At 45.6% G+C, this 17,700-nt stretch overlaps 1 non-coding gene and 1 pseudogene across 1 annotated transcript; both read left to right on the top strand.

The window, feature by feature from the left end:
- The first annotated feature begins 529 nt into the window (after nt 1-529).
- On the top strand, nt 530-4,219 carry LOC111529970 (annotated as a pseudogene).
- An 11,205-nt stretch (nt 4,220-15,424) lies between these two features.
- On the top strand, nt 15,425-15,588 carry LOC111529971. The gene has a single exon (XR_002727656.1). It is a non-coding gene; the product is annotated as a U1 spliceosomal RNA (small nuclear RNA).
- Nucleotides 15,589-17,700: the final 2,112 nt, after the last annotated feature.

Here is a 17,700-nt window from a genome sequence, read left to right as displayed (position 1 = left end):
TTTATTTATTTATTTATTTATTTATTTATTTATTTATTTATTTATTTTCAGATGGAGTCTCACTCTGTCGCCCAGGCTGGAGTGCAGTGGTGCAATCTCGGCTCACTGCAACCTCTGCCTCCCGGGTTCAAGCAATTCTGCTGCCTCAGTCTCCCGAGTAGCTGAGATTACAGGCGCATACCACCACACCCGGCTAATTTTTGTATTTTTAGTAGACACGGGGTTTCACCATGTTGCTCAGGCTGGTCTCGAACTCCTGACCTTGTGATCCTCCTGCTATGGCTTCCCAAAGTGCTGGGATCACAGGCGTGAGCCACCGCACCCAGCCTATTACCTTATTTTTAAAAAATCAGTGTGACTCTTTTGACACATTAGAGTGGTTTAATAATCTTGGTTGGGCTGGGTGCGGTGGCTCATGCCTATAATTCCAGCACTTTGGGAGCCCAAGGTCAGGAGTTCGAGACCAGCCTGGCCAACGTGGTGATAGTGTTTTATCCTGTAGCACTTGATTGTCTCTCTCGGGCTTTCTATGGATTCCAGGGATGCAACTGAGAAGTTTGTTTTTAATGCACTTTTACTTGAAGTAAGAGTATTTTAGGCTGGGCGCGGTGGCTCATGCTTGTAATCCCAACACTTTGGGAGGCCAAGGTGGGCAGATTACTTAAGATCGGGACTTTGAGACCAGCCTGGCCAACATGGTGAAACTCCGTCTCTACTAAAAATACAAAAATTAGCCGGATGTATTGTCGCAGGCCTGTAGTCTCAGCTACTCATGAGGCTGAGGCAGAAGAATCCCATGAACGTGGGAAGTGGAAGTTGCAGTGAACTGATCTCAAAAAAAAAAAAAAAAAAAAAAGTATTTTAGAATTTTTTGGCAAAGGAAATGAATTCTGACAAGTTTTGCACTTAAGACATTCAAGTGTGACGAAAACTTGAAAACCACTATGCTAGGTAAAACAAATGCTGTTGAGAATGTCTCACAAACACAAATTACATGTCAGTAGGTAGGTTTGACCTTCAGGTTGGGCACATTTTACTTTAAGTGCTCTGTTGGTGGAACTTAAGATGAGTCTAGGACATTCATATATGAGAGAGAGAGACAGGGTCTTGCTATCTTGCCCACACTGGTCTCCAACTGTGGGCCTCAAGCAATCCTCCTGTCTCCCCTTCCCAAAGTGCTGGGACTACAGGCGTGCACCACCTCGTCCAACCCATTTTAATGTTTTTAATTTAAATACACATTCCAAAAATTATATAACAAGTACAGGAAGCCCACTTTATGCCAGTTTTACAAAAACAAAGTGCCAACATCCTAAAGTACTGAAAGAAATAAAGTTTTCCGCCGGGCGCGGTGGCTCAAGCCTGTAATCCCAGCACTTTGGGAGGCCGAGACGGGCGGATCACGAGGTCAGGAGATCGAGACCATCCTGGCTAACACAGTGAAACCCCGTCTCTACTAAAAATACAAAAAAAACTAGCCGGGCGAGGTGGTGGGTGCCTGTAGTCCCAGCTACTCGGGAGGCTGAGGCAGGAGAATGGTGCAAACCTGGGAGGCAGAGCTTGCAGTGAGCTGAGATCCGGCCACTGCACTCCAGTCCAGGCGACAGAGCGAGACTCCGCCTCAAAAAAAAAAAAAAAAAAAAAAAAGAAAGAAATAAAGTTTTCCTAGAATTCTATGCCAAAATGAAAAATCTTTCAAGAATGTGACAGAAATAAGGACATTTAAAGACATACAAAAAAATGAAAGAATTCAGCAACCCACACTACAAGAAATGCAAAAGGAGTCCTCCCAGCCTAAGGATAAGGATACCAGACAGAAAAATGGATCTACACAAAGAAATGGAGACTACTGGAAATCGGTATGCACATAGTTAAATATATATGTTCTTATTATTTAAATATTTTAAAATAATTTGACCAATTAAAAGCAATAATAATGAATTCTGGGGTTTATAACATGTGTAAAATCAAATTATATGACAACACTAGCATAATGGCCAGAAGGGGAGGTAGAATGTCACTAGATGGCACGGATGAAGATGTATTCTGGAAACCCTAAAACCATCACTGAAAAGCAAAAGCAGCAAAAGAAGTCGGAGAGCGGTGGACCAGAAGAAAGAGAGTTATAGCTAATAAGCCAACAAAGGAAAGAAAATGGAATGATATAAAAACCATGTAATCACTATGCTGGAGCAACTGCTCTCCAGGCCTCTACCCTATAGAAATACACCAGTGGCCAATGAGAAGTGTACAAGAATGACGACTGCAGCATTATTTGTAATCCTAAAATAATAGAGCCAATGTACTTTCAAAGATAAATGAAAAGGGTTTTATTTATTTAACAAACACAAACAATTGTACAAACGAAGGAAGCAAGTCCTTTGCCAAAAGGAACACAGAGGGTCATGATGATGCTACTCCTCCGGGGATTTCAGGGTTCCCAGACTCGTAGTTTTCTGTCTAGTTCTTCTGGAAGATGTTATTCTTGGGGAGTTATAGGTCCTCACGTTTGGAGCTCTTTCATGTTCTCTCTCATTTTTTCCCCTCACTTCCTCCCCATTCTGCTTCAACAACAACAACAAGGCTGGGCGCGGTGGCTCAAGCCTGTAATCCCAGCACTTTGGGAGGCCGAGACGGGCGGATCACGAGGTCAGGAGTTCGAGACCATCCTGGCTAACATGGTGAAACACCGTCTCTACTAAAAAAATACAAAAAACTAGCCGGGCGAGGTGGCGGGCGCCTGTAGTCCCAGCTACTCGGGAGACTGAGGCAGGAGAATAGCGTAAACCCGGGAGGCGGAGGTTGCAGTGAGCTGAGATCCGGCCACTGCCCTCCAGCCCAGGTGACAGAGCGAGACTCCGTCTCAAAAAATAAATAAATAAATAAATAAATAAATAAATAAATAAATAAACAAACAAACAGCAAAAAACAATTCTCACCTCCAGAAGATCCAGCCTGTGCTGCACGAGTCTTTCAGGAGGTCTGGATGTCTGTTCTACCGCTCCCCGGCTTCTTTCCCTGCTTTTGCTTTTCCCTTCCCTCGCTCTTATCCTCCTGCCCCAGGACCCAACCACTGCCCAGCTGAGCCCCTGCGGCTCCACGGCCGCAGAAGGTGCACTGGAGGCCCTGCCCTTTGCCCTCTCCGGGGGATGCCGAGAAATCAATGTGAATAAACGCTTTGTAAAAAGAACTTCCCTGGCTGGGCGCGGTGGCTCACGCCTGTAATCCCAGCACTTTGGGAGGCCGAGACGGGCGGATCACGAGGTCAGGAGATCGAGACCATCCTGGCTAACAAGGTGAAACCCCGTCTCTACTAAAAATACAAAAAATGAGCCAAGCTTGGTGGCGGGCGCCTGTAATGCCAGCTACTCGGGAGGTTGAGGCAGGAGAATGGCGTGAGCCCTGGAGGCAGAGCTTGCAGTGAGCGGAGATCGCGCCACTGCACTGCAGCCTGGGGGGACACAGCGAGACTCCGTCTCAAAAAAAAAAAAAAAAAAAAGATCTTCCCCATGGAAAAAGCTCATGATTTCTATTCTTGGGGTTCTTCAAGGGACTAAAAGCTAAAGGCGACTATGGCCTCGGGACGTCAAGGCTGCAGTGAGCCGTGTTTGTACCACTGCACTCCAGCCTGGGCGACCAAGCGAGACCCTGTCTCAAAACACAAAAGAAAACAAAACAAAAAACAAATCAAAACTTCCCCAAGGTAAAATATTTCATGATTTCCATTTTTCAGGGCTCTTCAAAGGACTAAAAGCTAAAGGCAACGATAGATTAATTCAACAAGTCCTAGTCGTGCGCCCTGGTGAGTGCCAGACCTTGCTCCCCGCGAGGGGCTCCACGAGCGACCCTCATCGTGATCCCTGCCCCAGTGAAGCCCCCGTGCGGGACACAGGATCCGAAGATGTCAGCGGAAGTTCCGCAGCGGCCTCAAAGGTGACTGGGCAGGGTGGGCACAGGCTCCCTCACTTGGTGAAGACGGCACAAAGAACCATCCTGGGAGCCCACAGGGCGTTCAGCTTCTCTTGGGCCCCCAGGCGGCTCAGGTCCGGGTCGCAGGCTGGGGCTTTTCCAGGGGCTTTTGAAGCAGGCGAGGGGCAAGGTCGTCCTGGTTCCAGAATCTCCCAACCTGCGGGTCTCCGACGAGACCAACACGATTCACCGCTCTGATCTCTCCAGTTTTCCAAGGCCTTGCACAGCTGTACTGTCTGGCGGGCTCTGAGGATGGGAGGGTTGGGAAGTGTTTGGTGAGTGCACCCTTCCTATAGCGCCCAGAAGGAGGTAAACTACGTGTCTCTGTGGCACAATCGGTTAGCGCGTTCTGCTGTTAATCTAAAGGTTGGTTTTTAGAGCCCACTGAGGGAAGCCTGCTCCAGGTTGTTTTTTTTTTTTTCTTTTTTTTTCTTCTCTGAGACACGAGTCTTGCTCTGTCGCCAGGCAGGAGTGCAGTGGCGCGATCTCGGCTCACTGCAACTTCCGCCTCCCGGGTTCGAGCGATTCCTCTGCCTCAGCCTCCTGAGTAGCTGGGAATACAGGCTCGCTCCACCCCGCCCGGCTAATGTTTTGTATTTTAGTAGGGACTGAAGTTTCACTTTGTTGGCCAGGACGGTCTCGATCAGCTGACCTCGTGATCCGCCCTCCTTGGCCTCCCAAAGTGCTGAGATTACAGGCATGAGCCATCGAGCCCAGCCGCCTGCTCCAGCTTTTAAAGCGTTCTTGCATTATTGATCCCTAGATAAACCGGGGAGATTATACCTTCCCAGAGTCCTAAGCCACTAGGGTCGTGTCTCTGCGGCACAATCAGTTGTCGCATCCGAAGGGCCTAGCTAATTTTTTGTATTTTTTGTAGAGAAAGGGTTTCCTTATGTTGCCCAGTCTGGTCCCCAACTCGTGGGCTCAGGCACATCCGAGGTCTTCCCAAAGTGCTAGGATTACACCGGGCCTTATATAATGCTTCGAATTTCTGCACCTTAGCAAACTTATCTTCTGTGGGAAAGGTACCAAATCATATTCTAATTTATTTCTCAACTCTAATAATGTCCCTTTCTTCATTTCTTTGCTGACACAACACATTTTCTCCCCTCTCCTACTTTTTGTTTTGAGACTAGGTACCACTCTGTCACCCAGGATAGAGTGCAGTGTTGTGATCTCAGCTCACTGCAAACTCACTGCACCTGCCACCCCGGCTCTAGTGAGCCTCCAGAATGGCTGGAACTACAGGTGTGCACCATCAAATCTAACTTTTCTTTCTTTTTTTTTTTTTTTTTTTTAGAGATAGGATCTTGCTATGTTGCCCAGATTGGCTCCAGGAGCTCTAACTTCTGGGCTCAAGAGATTCGCCTGCCTTGGCCTCCCAAAGTGCTGGGATTTCAGGTGTTAACCACCACACTCGGTCTAACAAACTTTCTATACATGTGCCCATGATATTCTTTTCTTTGCTTGTTTTTTTTTTTTTTTTTTTTTTTTTCGAGACACAGTCTTGCTCTGTCACCCAGGCTGGAGTTCAGTGGAGTGATCTCAGCTTACAAGACTGCACCACCATGCCTGGCTAATTTTTGTATTTTTAGTAGAGACAAGGTTTCATCATGTTGGCCAGGCTGGTCTCAAACTCCTGACCAGCCTCCCAACATGCTGGTATTACAGTCATGAGCCACCATGCCCGACCATTTGCCAGTGATATTCTAGTAAGTAGACAAATGCCTTCCTGGCTTAAGTAAGGGGGAGGTACAACAGGAGGACATGGTGGACATTACCCAGAGATATTCAGTTTCATAGGATGGACAGCTAAACTTTTAAGACATTTTATTTTATTTTTTGAGATAGGGTCTTGCTCTGTTGCCCAGGTTGCAGTGCAGTAGCACGATCATAGTTCACTGTAGCCTCAGTCTCCTGGGCTCAAGTGATCCTCCTGTCTCAGTCTCCCAAAGTGCTGGGATTACCAGCCTGAACCACTGCACCTGGCTATTTTAAAGTCCTCCAACATCTGTAATTGTTTCTTTTTTATTTTATTATATATAATAAAAATATACAGTTATATATTATGTATAATAAAATATATATTTTATTATATGTATTTATTAAAATATATATATGTATTTTTTAGAGATGAGATCTCACTATGTTGCCCAGGCTGGTCTCGAACTCCTGAGCTCAAGTGATACTCCCATCTTGGCCTCCCAGAGTGCTGGGATTACATGTGTGAGTCACCATGCCTGGCCCTGTTTCTTTTTTATTTATTTATTTATTTATTTATTTGTATTATTATACTTTAAATTCTATGGTACATGTGCACAACGTGCAGGTTTGTTACATATGTATACATGTGCCATGTTGGTGTGCTGCACCCATTAACTCATCATTTACATTAGGCATATCTCCTAATGCTATCCCTCCCTGCCCTCGCTCCCCACAATAGGACCTGGTGTGTGATGATCCCCTTCCTGTGTCCAAGTGATCTCATTATTCAATTCCTACCTATGAGTGAGAACATGCGGTATTTAATTTTCTGTTCTTGCAATAGTTTGCTGAGAATGATGGTTTCTAGCTGCATCCATGTCTCTACAAAGGACATGAACTCATCCTTTTTTATGGCTGCATAGTATTCCATGTTGTATATATGCCACATTTTCTTAATCCAGTCTGTCACTGATGGACATTTGGGTTGATTCCAAGTCTTTGCTATTGTGAATAGTGGCCTGGCCTTGTTTCTTTTACAAATTTAATTCATTTATTTAGAGACATGGTCTTACTCTGTCACTCAGGCTGGAGTGCAGGGGTGTAATCATGGTTCACTGCAGCCTCAACCTCCCCGGGCTCAGGTGTTCCTCCCACCTCAGCCTCCTGAGTAGCTGGGACTACTAGCATACACCTCCATGCCCGGCTAAATTTTGTACTTTTTGTACCGACAGAGTTTCATCATGTTGCCTAGGCTGCTCTCCAACTCGTGAGCTCAAGTGATCCTCCCGCCTCCGCCTCCCAAAGTGCTGGTATTACAGGCATGAGCCACTGTGCCCAGCCTGTAATTGTTTCCTGTGGTGACCAAGTCACATTCGTCCAGAGAAGACAGGTCATAGTGACCTCTTTGATAGCTTTCTGCCAAGTTGCTTATCCAAAGGAAGCAAAATCACAATGGTCCCAGTCATTTTTTTCTCCTCTCCTTTCCTCTTTTCTTTATAAATCTTGATGTTACTTTTATTTGATTAAAACATTCTAATGCCAGTTTCCCTTCTATAGTAATGGAGAATGAGCATGTAGATAAGTGTCTCTATATTATTCCTTGACTGATTTATTTCAGAGGCTATGTCCATAAAAATTAGTCCATCTGAGACCCATCATTGGAGCCAACAGAATCCTGCACCTAACAGGCCCCTGGTGCAGAACTGGATCCTTAGAGATATTGGCTCTTGTTGCCTCGGTTCTTGCTTTCATGAGCAGAAGTTGAGCTCTTTTGCTTTTATGTACTAAGTATGGTCATTGGGCAAGTCCTTCCTCTCTCTATCTCCCTCTCTGTCTTTCTCGCATCATTGTTTTCTGCCATCAGTGGCATCAGTATGGGTTTCTGGTTTTGATGTTATGAAGTGAATTTCTGAGGACAATCTCTGTTGGGTGTTGTTTGACAAGGATCCAGTCCCTGTTTGGTGATACATGACAGCGGATCGAGTCTGTGAGTCTCTTTTGATGGTCTGTTCATTGTCCTGAGGATAATGGTATTTCCTGATATTTGAGACTGCAGCAATGAGAAGTTGCTCATATCTTGTCTTTCCAATGTTTGGTAACAATTTTTTGGGCCCAATAACTGTCAATACCTGCGAGAGTGACATCTCTATTATAAAGATGATCTTACTACTCAATGCACCCCTCCCACCTAACTTCATTCCATAGGAGCTCTTGGCTTTAACGAATTACTATACCTAAAAGAAATCTTAGTACAGAAAGAAAGCTAAGTCTGTGGCATGTAAGGAGCACTTTTCTTTGATTCGTATACTCAGGTTTCTACTAGCTAAACAACTCTAACTAGCTGAAATACATGTCCTTTAAGGATTAAGTTTAAATCACACTACAGAAAGGAGAAAAGAGATTTATATGATCACAAATAAGCAATGGAGTCAGCAATATAAGCACTTCTCACAACCACACAAATCAAATTTTTTTTTTTTGCTTAAGACAGAGTCGCACTCTGTCACCAAGTCTGGAGCACAGTGGCATGATCTTGGCTCACTACAGCCTTGGCCTCCCGGGTTCAAGCGATTCTTGTGTATCAGCCTCCTGAGTAGCTGGGATTACAGGCATGTGACACCATGCCTGGCTAAATTTTGTATTTTTAGTAGAGATGGGGTCTCGCCATGTTGGCCAGGCTGGCCTTGAACTCCTGAACTCAAGTGATCTGCCCACCTTGGCCTCCCAAAGTGCTAGGATTGTAGGCGTAAGCCGCTGCGCCTGGCCACAAATCAAACGTAAAAATCTCCAGAACATCAAGGAAGTTCAGCTGTTAATGAAAATGAAAATGGATGAAAAGAAATGATTTACTCTTTTTTTTTTTTTTTTTGAGACGGAGTCTCGCTCTGTGGCTCAGGCTGGAGTGCAGTGGCCGCATCTCAGCTCACTGCAAGCTCCGCCTCCCGGGTTTACGCCATTCTCCTGCCTCAGCCTCCCGAGTAGCTGAGACTACAGGCGCCCGCCACCTCGCCCAGCTAGTTTTTGTATTTTTAGTAGAGACGGGGTTTCACCGTGTAGGCCAGGATGGTCTCGATCTCCTGACCTCGTGATCCGCCCGGCTTGGCCTCCCAAAGTGCTGGGATTACAGGCTTGAGCCACCGCGCCTGGCCTAGAAATGATTTACTCTTATATGCTCCGGAAAGAGAATGTCCTGCAAGACTCAAAAGGGTGTCACAGAATCACTCAGATTTTCAGCAGTGAGGGTTTTCCAAGGATCTAACGATGTTCATTTTTTCAGTTTGTTTCCCTCACTGATAAGCATCGTTAATAGATACCATTGCATCTGTTTTCACCCTAAATGATGTTACTTAATACAATTACTTGCCTTCGAATGCCCCCTAGATTGGTGGAAATAAATTTTCTGATTTATAAATATATTTTCTTATGAAACCAATAGGTATACTCTTCCAGTGGAGTGAATAGATAAATTAAGTCTCTAAAACTTTAAAGAGATTACTGCCCCAATTATCTTAAGGACAGTAATAATTAAGTATATAAAATTAAAATATGAAACTTAAGCAGGGTGTGGTGACTCACACCTATAATTTTAGCACTTTAGGCAGCTGAAGAGAGAAGAAGGATTGAAGCCAGGAGTTCGATACCAGCCTGGGCAACATGGTGAGACCCCTGTCTCTACAAATTTTAAAAAATGAGCTAATTTAAAAAAAACTAGCCAGCACAGTGGCTCATGTCTGTAGTCCCAGCTGCTTGGGAGGCTGAGGCAGGAGGATTGCTTGAGCCCAGCAGATCCAGGCTGCAGTGAACTATCATTGTACCACCGCACTCCAGCCTGAGTGACAGAGTAAGACCTCAACTCAAAATAAAATAAAATAAAGAATAATTTCTTTTTATGTATTTATTTATTTATTTTGAGACAGAGTCTCGCTCTGTCGCCCAGGCTGGAGTGCAGTGACGCCATCTTGGCCCACTGCAAGCTCCGCCTCCCGGGTTTGCGCCATTCTCCTGCCTCAGCCTCGCCAGTAGCTGGGACTACAGACGCTGGCCACCACACCCGGCTAATTTTTTTGTATCTTTTACTAGAGACGGGGTTTCACCGTGTTAGCCAGGACGGTCTCGATCTCCTGACCCGCCTCGGCCTCCCAAAGTGCTGGGATTACAGGCGTGAGCCATCGCGCCTGGCCAAGAATAATTTCTTGACTTTTTTTTTTTTTTTTTTAAATTCCTGCACTGCCAGGCTGGTTGACTCAGACCTGTAATACCAGAAAATCAGGAGGCTGAGGTGGGAGGATTGCTTTAGGCAAGGAGTTGGAGACCAGCCTGGGCAACAGGGCAAGATGCCATCTCTAAAAAATTAAAAGGCAGGCTGAGCTGGGAGGGAGGACTGCCTGAGTCCAGAGTGGTAGGTTGGTCAGCTGTGGTTGCACCAATGTTCTCTCACCTGGATGACAGAGCAAGACACTCTCTATTACATTTTTTTTCTACTTATGCTTTAAATGTGATGTTTCATTAGGGGAAACTTTTCTTATTGAATTTGTAACATGAAAAAATAATAGATTTAGCTGTAGATTAAATTAATGGTCTTGGCTGGGCATGGTGGCTCACGCCTGTAATCCCAGCACTTTGGGAGGCCGAGGTGGGTGGATCATCTGAGGTCAGTAGTTCGAGACCAGCCTGGCCAACATGGTGAAACCCCGTCTCCACTAAAATCCAAAAATTAGCCAGGCATGGTGTCTGGCGCCTGTAATCCCAGGTACTCGGGAGGCTGAGGCACGAGAATCACTTGATCCCTGGAGGTGGAGGTTGCAGTGAGCAGAGATCATGTCACTTCACTACTTTAGCATGGGTGGCACAGGAAGTGAGAGTGTGTCTCCAAAACAAAAAAAAAAAAAAAAAAGAAAAGAAAGAAAATAACTTTTTCATGTGAGGAAAACGAGTGCTTTCAAATTAGTATGCCCACAGCTAGGCATTAAAATGAGACAGCAACCACATCCTACTTCCTGCTTTCTAAAATTGTTTAAGTTTAAAAAAAATTTTTTTTTATTGTATTGAGATGGAGTTTCACTCTGTTGTCCAGGCTGGAGTGCAGTGGCAGGATCTTGGCCCACTGCAACCTCCTCCAGTCAGGTTCAAGCCATTCTCCTGCCACAGCCTCCCAAGTTGCTGGGACTAAAGGCGCGAACCACTACGCCAGACTTTTGTGTGTGTGTGTGTGTGTGTATTTTCAGTAGAGACGGGGTTTCATCATGTTGGCCAGGCTGGTCTCAACCTCCTAACGTCAGGTGATCCGCCCACCTTGGCCTCCCAACGTGTTGGAATTATAGGCGTGAACCACCACTACTGGCCACTTGCTCTCTTTTGAGCTATGTATTCATCCACTGAAACTGCTTGCTATTGCCACAGTTAGCTATAAAGTAACCTAATCATGTGCACTGGACACCATATCTCACTACCTGTAGCTGAACAATGTATAGCTAATCCCTAATCAATGTTATTTCTGTAAACTACTGGGAGTTCCTGACAAACAACTTTCTACCAGCCAACTCCCTGTCTCCCTTTTTGGTCTTTACAAACCTGCTTGTGACAAAGGCCAAACAGAACCCATATCCAAGATTGCTTGGGTCTGAGCCTTCCGGGCATCTACCCTCACATTGGCTCAAACAAACTCTTTAAATCATACTTTGTGCTTAAGCCCCTTCCTTCTAGGTCGACATTTTTGGCCCTGGGAGCAGGATTCAGAGCAACTCATCTCTGACCAACTGACTATCCTCTCAAAGGCCTCCAGGGTGGCTAAATAGTAGTAAGAATTTTATTGGTGAGATCAGTTTGCAGTCCAGGAAGAGACAATCTCCAGTTTGTGTCTTTGAAGAGGTGCTTTCTCTTCAGAGAGAGAGAGGGCAGGTTGGTTTTTGTGCCTCACAGGGTGTGTATCACACAATGGAGTTATACATATTCAGCAGGTTTGGAGAAAGTCCATTTCTGAGGAGTATTGAGCTCATGTGCAATGGGTAAACATATATGTAACATGTACCCCATCTTCACATTGGGAAGGGATTTTAGCATTAAAATGAGGTGGAAATTGGCTCTTTATGTCAAAAGGTGAACTATTGGACACGAAGTCGGTTTGTGTGCAGGCCCTGTAACATGGCTGAAACTGGCTTGAGGTCTGCAGTTGCTTATCAGGAGAGAATGGAAGGTCACTCCTCTGTCCCATCGGAGGTCTAGTGATCTGGGTTATAAATCCAGTTGAGAAGGGCTGGGAAGATTTTGACAATTTGCTTGCTAGCTCCTGTTGTTAAGGAGTTTAGCAAGAGTGTGGTTTTTCCTGTAGCCATAGGAATTCAGGAAGTTGCCGTGCCAGCTGAGCCCTGAACCCTTGACCCGTAGCTAACTTTTGTTTCCTTAACCTTAGAGTCTGTCTTAGTCTCTAAGGGGCCATGTATTTTCGTCTCTCAGATCACACCACATTCCTCCCGGACTGGGTGCCTGGCCAGTCTGAAGCCCTTGAGTTCTGACTCTGAGAGAAACAGTTGGGCAGTAGTAAAGGGTGAATCCTCCTGAAATCTGGACCTTCCCACTCTTTGGTTGAAGGCCTGGGGTTTGCTTGAGCGTCCTTTCCAGCTCTCCCTTTTTAGAACGGAGGTTTTCTGTCTTTACCCTGTGGGTAAGAGCTTTGAGTTTCAGGGGAAATAACTGCCTTTTCCACCTCTGTGTCAGGACAGAAGGTTTGGGTCATAGTCAGGCAAAGAGCTCTCCAGAGAGCTTCTGCCTTTTCTGCCTCTGTTCCTCGGCAGGAAGATCTGGGTCAAGGTATTGGCAGGTAGGCACTGGTGGTTTCTTTTTATGTAGCATGTTGTTTTGAACATTCAGACTTAGCTTTTCATGTGTGACTAATTCCTGTTAGTTCTCAACTGGAAAATGCATGGAGGTGCGTTCTGCCCTGAAGAAAAGAAGTGATCTGCTCCCGCTGACCCATTCAGGTGCTCCAAGTGACCGGGGACGCTAAAGAGGTGTCTCGGCCTCCCAAAGTGCTGGGATTACAGGCTTGAGCCACCGCGCCCAGCCAAGGAAATGGGGATCTTTTGAAATGCTTAAAATAATTTTTTGGTGTGCACAATTGGAAAAATTTGGTTTTAGAACCAAATTAAATGGGAGGCTTACTTCCAATGATACCTAGAAACTTCTAAAAGAACTGAGAAAGTTGCCTCCAGTGAGGAAGTAAGCTGAAGGAGGTAAAGTGACACGTTTTCTGAATTGATAAATATTGGGGAGACTTTGTCTCTTTTGCCTCCAACTGCTCCTTCTCCTCCTGCCCCTGCACCTGCGTAGTCTCCCTTACCTGAGTCCTCCAGTCCTGCCTTGCCTATTCTTCCATCACCATCACCTGAGGAAAGTCCCCAGGGCTCTGGCCCCTTCCCTGAAACTTCTGTTCTGACAGCCCCTTTCAAGGTAAAACCCACAGGAAGAGGAGAGCCTACAGTTCTGTATACTGCTTCACCGAAATGTGAATTAAGAATATTATAAAAGATTTCCCTAGGCCAGACGCGGTGGCTCATGCCTGTAATCCTGGCACTTTAGGAGGGCTAGGCAGGTGGATCATGAGGTCAGGAGTTTGAGACCAGCCTGGACAACGTGGTGAAACCTGGTCTATACTAAAAATACAAAAATTAGCCGGTCGTGGTGGCACATGACTGCAATCCCAGCTACTCAGGAGGCTGAGGCAGGAGAATTGCTTGAACTCAGGAAGTGGAGGTTGCAGTGAGCCGAGATTGCAATCCAGCCTGGGTGGCAGAGCAAGACACTGTATAAAAAAAAAAAAAAAAAAAAAGACTTCCTTGATTGAAATTTAAATAAAATTTCCCTTTCTAATTCTAAAGCAGCCTCCAAGATCCAATAGGGTTGGGGAGAAAATTTGACTTAATTGTCCAAACTTTTGAGCCCAGATATTCTGATTTTTATCAGTTAATTCACATGCTAGTGTAAGAAGGCAGGGCCACTAAATGGTTGAAAAGGGCAAATTGGAATAATCCTTTAGAGGATTTTTAAAAACAGACTGAAGCAGACAATGAAAGGGTCTGCATTTTGGCCAAATACCTCCATGTTGCTATTCCCCAGGCTGTTCTCAAAAATGTAGATTGGAGAATTCAGTAATGCACTTAAAAGGCCAAACAGATGTGTCATTGATATTTTAAATGGTTGAGATTTATTGATTGATTGACTGAGACAGGGTCTCACTCTGTCCCCCAGGCTGGAGTGCAGTGGCTCCATCATAGCCCACCACATCCTCAACCTCTCAGCTCTAGCAATCTTCCCACCTCAGCCTCCCAAGTAGCTGGGAACACAGGTACATGCCACAACGCCCAGCTAATTCTTTGATTTTTTTTTTTGTAGAGAGGAGGTCTCGCTGTGTTTTCCAGGCTGGACCTGAATGAACTCCTGGGCTCAATCAATCCTCCCACCTCAGCCTAACATTTACACTGGCAGCAGAGATGCATTTGGAGTAGGTGATGATTTTGGAATGCTTTAGAAGCAACATAGGTATCTGATTTCATCAGGTCAAACCATCAGAAATGACCAATAAATCTCGGACCTCTTCGAAGCATCAGACAGATTCAATAAACAGGTTTTGCTTGTTATGACCCTGAGTTGCATCGTGAGTGCAATCAAGAGAAATACAGGTGAAATTTAGCACAGGATGTACCAGTGGGTCATTATGGTCAAAAGTGGTTGGTGGTTTTGATTGGCAAACCTGGAACCTTGTCAAATGTCCTACAGAGTTTGGTGTTGTAGTCTATATATTAAAAGTAATCAGTTAAACACCTGAAATAAAATTTCCCCCAAATATTTTTGCCAAATTTGGATGACTTTGTTTCTGTCTTTGCAGAATATAAAGTGTTAACATGAGGTAAGCGCTAAGGTCTAGAGAAGGCAGTGGAAGAGATGACAAAACGACTCCAGCACCATGCCTGAGTGTCCAGTGTGGTCCACTGGGGCAGCACATTTTTGTACATTGCTGTATTTGAAAAAAACCTACAAGATTCATGAAACTGGACAACCGTCTTTATAACACTCCTAGTGATAAAACAAGTAAGGATGGCTGGTTTGCAGTCATCTGAGCAGCCTGTCTAGTTTCATAGACACGGTTTCTCTCTGATATTGAACGACTTCTAACTTCAAGCAGAAAGCTACATCACAAGGATAACCGTATGTAAAAAGAACCGGTTTTCTCTGTAATCCCAAACTTTCTAGTTGGCGCATTAAAAGCCATTATTTGAAGAAGAGAGCACAGGCTCCAGCTGGCGGCCAAAGGTGTCCTTGGCATCACAGGTTAAGAACCTACTTCTTTGGGAGAGACCGGGGCGGGGAAGGGAAAGAAAGGAAGTAAAGGCAGGTGTCACTTCCTTCGCAGGCTCCCGCAGCGGGTTGGTCGGCTGAGTGGCGGAGGGTGGGGCGGAAGAGCAGACGGGGACCGGGAAAGGCGCTGTCGGTGACATCACGGATAGGGCGATTCCTATGTAGATGAGGCAGCGCAGGGGCTGCTGCTTCGCCACAAAGGATTTCTCGCGCTGTGGGAGTAAGTCCAGGACCGCCGGTTGGACGTGATCGTCCTGGGTGTGTGTCACGGACAGGAGGACTCGGGGTGGCGTGGTGGGGGCCGTGCGGGGGGCGGGGGGAGGACATGCGCGTGGTAAGTGACCGTGCGTGTAAAGGGTGAGGCGTATGAGGCTGTGGCGGGGCGGAGGTGTTACAGCTCATACTTACCTGGCAGGGGAGATACTATGATCATGAAGGTGGTTTTCCTAGGGCGAGGCTTATCCATTGCACTCTGGATGTGCTGACCCCTGCGATTTCCCCAAATGTGGGAAACTCGACTGCATAATTTGTGGTAGTGGGGGACTGCGTTCGCGCTTTCCCCTGCATTTTCTAGTGTTTAAAAGTCAGATTGTACGTGAAGGGCTGTTTTGTACTTCTTTTGTTGAGTAAAGTGAGTGTTGTGGTGGTGTTCTTACAGTTAAATGGCGATCAGGAAGTAAGAAACGTCAGCTATTACTAAATCTGTTTATCGCAACCTAACCATCGCGAATGTTGTATAGCTATTTTCTTTGCACGTAAACCTGTTTTTTTTGCACAAGTTGTTCCGTGGATTCCAGTCTCTTGGGGTTTCATGCTCTGTGAAAATCGTCGTGTTTTTGTCTAGTTCCCCAGAGTCATCTTTCAGCGTCTGCTTCTAACCGCAGTCCTCACAGGAGTTTGTAGGATTTCTGTACCAGCAGGGAATGTGTTCTCACCTCATAGAGCCAGTTAGAAACTACGCAGGCAGTGTTGAGAGGATGAAAGCAGCAAGGCCTTTGGGGCTCTTAGTGTCTCCGTTCGCTTGCAGACAGTAACACTCTTACTTCGTGTAGGGGAAGAAAAGCTCTCCCGGCGCCCACGTGCCCTAACGCACATTCATCGAGGCCCGCAGGTCAGAACCGCAGTCTCACTTGTCTTGGCGGAAACGCGCTGCGATCCTCCCTGCACTGCATGAGCACGAGAATTCCACTACAGAAGAAAACCCCAGGCCTAGTGATGGCGGTTCTGGGCATTTTGCCAGCCTCTCCCAGGGTGTTTCTGACCCCACCTGAGCACTTTTGATCTGTAATGTCCTGTTCAATAGAAACAACCTGGCCCAAACGGAAAAGGCAAGGAGGACCACGGCAGGAAGGCCTATGGCGTCCCCTGGTGGCTACCCAGGGGACGGCACGCATAGATCCGCATGTCCGGAGAAGCCTCTGCCATCCAGTCCTGGGTGAGGTGCAGAAACCCGCGGCTCCAAAGAAAACCGGCTAGAACGCACAGGACGCCCAGCGAGTGTTCAGGACACTGCAAGTGGAAGCCGTACGTCCTACGGACTGATCTAGTTTGATGAAGACGAGCCATTTACTTCTAACCCCAGCAGCGGACATTGCCTTGCTCAAATATAAAATATATGAACCAAGACCGAAAGCAACTTTCATTGCGTTACTGATGAGCAAACGGGTTTTTAGAATGTTTAAGAAATGTCCCTTGTTTCGGGACCGGCATCACTAACGTATGCTTGGGATTCCTGATCGGTATTTCTGATGCGCCTGGAAGCCAATATCCAAGCAGTTCTCAGCCACTGGATTGGTGGGCTGCTTTTGCTTAGAAACTCCTCAATCAGGAATACCGAGGTTCTGACAAAGACCTGGGCTTCGATCAGCCGTTGGGAAGGCCTTCTTCCAGTCCTGGCCTGCCACTTGCCTTCTGTTTGACCTTGGGCCAGGTCCTTCAATTTGCTAGGCTTCAAGTTGAAAAGGGTTACAGAAAAATAATAATATGAAGTACTTCTTAGAGTTATTGCACAGATTACAGAAGACAGTCTAATAGTACACCTAGCATCGTGTGTGGCTTACATTAAGGATTTGCTGACAGGAAACAATATCCCAGATAAAGTTTTTTCCCCCTTAATTATGAAATATAACAAAGGAAATTGTGTAGACTTCTGCTTCAGGCCTCTGCAACATTTGAATGAATTTTGCACTTGTGAAGGTGACATCCTTTTACAAAATAAGTTAATACTAAAGAATGACAAATGGAATTTACAAAACATATATTCACAAAAAGAGCCTGTTCTTAGCAGCTTTGTTTACAATAGTCTCCAAACGGGAAACGGTTTATACATATCAAGAGGTGAATGGACCTATTGTGATATATTCATCCAATGGAGTACTACCCTCAATAAGATGGGACAAATCATGGAAACATGAGATACCATGGATGAATCTCAAAAACCTCATGCTGAGTGATGAAAAGAGTGCAACCTGTGTGGCACCATCAAGCTGAATTTCTAGAACAGGTGAAACTAACCTGTATAGTGACAGAAACTACATTATTAAATGCTGGGGTCAGGGAGTCGAGGGCACTGACTGCAAAGGGCACAAGAGGACCTTCTGGAGTAGTAGACATGTCATCAAACTTGAAATGGATGCATTGTACCATGTTCAACCAATGTCTTAATCAATTTGATTG

The sequence above is a fragment of the Piliocolobus tephrosceles genome, unplaced genomic scaffold (assembly GCF_002776525.5).
Source record: "Piliocolobus tephrosceles isolate RC106 unplaced genomic scaffold, ASM277652v3 unscaffolded_31806, whole genome shotgun sequence".
Taxonomy (NCBI): Eukaryota; Metazoa; Chordata; class Mammalia; order Primates; family Cercopithecidae; genus Piliocolobus; species Piliocolobus tephrosceles.
This window is presented reverse-complemented; position numbering and strand designations above follow the sequence as displayed.